Raw genomic sequence first — 4106 nt, forward strand, 5'->3', positions numbered from 1 at the left:
TAGTTTCTAAAGTATAAAAAAATGGACACGTCTATGCTCTAGGACCTCTCCATCATGTTTGCAAACAAGTAGATAGATGACATCAAGGACTGATGGGTGGTAAGACCTATGTTTGCCACGTGGACTGGAAGTAGAGAGTGTGGAGTCTGCTCAGTGGAGGCAGGCAAGGTTCAGAGGCTCCCATCTGGACCGACCCTGAAGCCTGACTCCAAGCTGCAGCCTATTTCAGTGTTCATCTATCAAGGAACATTATAAAAATCTCTGCCCTATAAAACTAAATATATAATGGAACTTGACTTGCACATCACTCTTACAATTTTAAGTGAAGGTGAGGGGTTCACACCAATTCTAGATGCCTCATTCCTCTTTAATTCTCTCTCACAAAAGGCACAGATGAAAACAGAACATCAACGACTGGTATGATGAAAACCGTTGTTTCCCCTGCCCCTTACATTTCTTCACAGATATAATGCCACAAATGCTATTCTCAAGGATAAATTGCTGACAGAGAAGAGAGGACACTGCAGAAATATTTGAACATCACAATGGATTTAAATGACAGAATACTATCATTGAAGTCATAGTCGAAGCATAGATGGATGCACAGACAGTTGTCATAGCATTTAACTTTTTTCCTGTTTTAGGCTAATGTTCAAATCCACAGTTTCATCATGTTTGGCTTGGCAGGCGCATCCCACTCACTTTGAGGGTGTGTGGCAGGGAAGAAGAGCCAGGAGTAGACAGATCCCAATCACTTACTCATCTCATGGCAGAAAGGCTTTTTCTTTTTTTTAAGTTGTAGTGCTGCCAGCATGGAAAGTGAGGACCAGCTGAAGTGACTTATAATCATTTGCAGATACTTTGAGACACTGGTATGTCTTTTTTGGCCAAAGAACATCAGAGGAAGCTTGGTAGCTAAGAGTTAGAAGGGGCCCTCTTGAGTTTACTACTCCACCCCTTACCCCTGTAGTTAAAAGAGAAAGGCTCTAACCTGGGAAAGGTCAAATGCCCTGAACAAAATCACACATCTATCTGGTACCAATATCAAGGCTGGAATCCAGATTTCCTGGCTTCCAATCATGTCTTATTTCCACTCCACCATGAATTCTTTCTGATAATTATGAGTGAAATATAGTAAAGCTTTCATATTCTGGTAAAATGCTTTCTAAGACCTTCTCAAATTCAGGAATAGCTCTAAGCATATATTTTGTTCTTTCAAATACAATCGAGTATAACTGGAAAATGCCAGTGATACCTTTGGGTTTTTAATGCATCTGTTATATGGGACGATGGTTTATTTATACAGCTATTAAAATACCTGTCTCCAAAAGCACATTTCCTTCTAAAGTTAGTTAGGAGTTAATTGGTTTTTCAGATTTTACTGAAGTTTCATCTTTCACAATAAGAACAAATTTTGGACTATTTAGAAAATTTGCCAAATCAGATTCACAAATCACTTTTTCATGTCTCCACATAGAACTAACAATGGGCTTGACAATTTCAGATTTCCAAGCCACCATATAATTCAGCAATCTGCTTTGAATTTATCCAAAATGTTAATTTATGGATAAGAACATTAATACTTTTAATGAATCTCCCTGATGGCACAGATGGTAAAGAATCTTCCTGGAATGCAGGAGAACTGGGTTCAGTCCCTGGGTTGGGAAGCTCCCCTGGAGAAGGGAATGGCCACCCACTCCATTCTTGCCTGGAGAATCCCACAGACAGAGGAACCAGGTGGACTACATTTCATAAGGTTGCAAAGACTCAGACATGACTAAGTGACTAACATACTTTCTACCGCTGGCAGCTGGATTTCTTTCAGAGTCATTTTTTCATATAAAATGTAGTTTCATAGCCCTTCAGTAGAATTTTATAAACTATAAATATTAGACAAGAGCTCAAATCCACAATGAATGTGGATCATCTCACATATCAAGCGGTCATCTCACTCACTAGCTGAAGTTCCTTTCTATCCATCAGCCTTGTGCTGTAAGTCACTCACTGTAACAATTAGCAAAATTCAATATTGCTATATATTACTAATAGAGGTGTGCACAAGCTCTTAGTAATCCAGACAAGTCTGTTAAATGTGTTGTATCAAAATATTTCCCACTCTTATTACATCCATCTTCTAGCCCGTACTTCAGAAAGTGCAATGTTGGCCCCATTTCACAGGTGGAAACTGAATTAGCATGAAGTTCAGTTACATAGAGTGTGTCCCTTTGTACCTTTCTTAACCTGTATATGCACAATAGATACTTCAAGACCTGTGAAGTTTTCCAAATCAAGCATAGCACATTACATAACAAAATCCTTTCTTCTCCCTGTTTCCACTAAAGAACTTTTCGCTGTTGAATAGGTTGAGCCTCTGAAGAAACCCTCCATGACGTGTCCAAAGTGTTTTGGGAATGATGCAACAAAATTTCAACAAGTTCATTCCAACAAGAGGGAACTTCTATTTTTTTTTTTTTTCACTTTCTGTAAAACTTTAATTTCTGAGACATTTGGTACTAAAATCTAGAGAGTTATTTCTATGGTCACATCCCAAAATTTTCCTTTTGCAGTTTTTCTCTCTGTTGTTAGTGATTTGATCTTTTTCTGAAATAGGCTTTTTCATCTCCAGGTTACATGTCTTCAATGCAATTGTCCCAGGTTCCTGCTGATCTTTATGATTCTTTATTCTACTTCTTACTGGTTGGTAGTGATCTCTTTGTACTTAAGATATTCTGCTTTCCAATAGGCTAGTCCTTCTCTCCATATTAATATAATTTAACCTATAAGTATGGGTGTTTTGGATAATTCATAGATTTGGTAGTACAAGGAAGAGATTGTACAGAAAAACCTATCTTTAAGGCAATACATTAACACACAATCTTTCAAAAGTTACAACACTTGACCTAAACCCTATAATTTGGGTTTATGAAATAATCAGAGTAAAAAGTAGTAGCTTCTTAAGACTTTGTGTTCTATATTTGCACTAATATTCCATATATGTTCAGAAATGAACTTACAAATTAGAAGATATTAAAAAAAAGTAACATTTTCACAGGGTCTCACCCTTTTCATTTGTGCTCCATCAAGACAGCTGTCCAATCTCTTGGTATTTATTCTAACAAAGTGAGAGTCTTCCTTATGATTTCATAATATATCAGAAAGCAGAATTGTGAAGCCTTTAGTTACATGGCAAAGAGCAATTTTTAAAATGAAGAATTTTCCTTTCAAATGTCATTGAAAAAAGCGATTGACTTCATATGACCCAAGGCTGTGGGAGGAAATATATATATTATAAAAGAGTTTGAACTAAGAGTGAGGGGTCTATTTTTAAAAAGAATATTATGTTTAAGATTGAAATGTGTTATAACTAACATTTTTTTCCTTGGTAATTCTTCAAAAATGGACTTAGAATATATGACCTAAGTCAGACTAAAGAGTATTTTCTAGGGCATTTGCTAAAGTTTTCAAAAGTAAAGCTAGTGTTTTAGAGTTGAAGATAGTATTATTAGCCTGGAGTAGTTGTAGCCATCTCTGTACTGGAAGACTATTGTCTGGAAATAAAAAGAACCTATAAGAAATGGAGATTAGAAATAGAAGAGAGAGATCGTACTCATTCCTAGACATTTCATTTATGAAAGTCAAGATATTCCATTTATTGCTTAAGCAAGAATAAACCGATGATTAAGATTATCTGTCATGGAAGATTGACAACAGAAAAGAAAAAGACCACAGTGAATAAACAGAACAGTTAAGTCCATAGAAAGGGATATAATCAAGAAGTAAAGACTGTAAGATTTATAACACTTTCACAGTGTTTGGAAGTTACTGTAACTAGAAAAATAAAAAGAAAGAAAATAGGATTATATGAAAGAGTCAGTGTATGAGCAAGTAACAGTTAAAATGTCACTGCCAAAATAAAAATTTAATAAGGTGAATCTATAGAATAAATAGTACCATATAAGATAAAATCAAATTTCTGGACTATAAAGCAAAACCAAAACAAACAAAAAAAATAGGAATCAAGTCAAAAGACACTGTTTTCAGAAAATAGAGCATCTCATCCCCAGAGGGTTAGAAGGAAAAGAATGAAAAGGAAGAAATTTATAAAG

Source organism: Bos mutus, chromosome 4 (genome assembly GCF_027580195.1).
Source record: "Bos mutus isolate GX-2022 chromosome 4, NWIPB_WYAK_1.1, whole genome shotgun sequence".
Taxonomy (NCBI): domain Eukaryota; kingdom Metazoa; phylum Chordata; class Mammalia; order Artiodactyla; family Bovidae; genus Bos; species Bos mutus.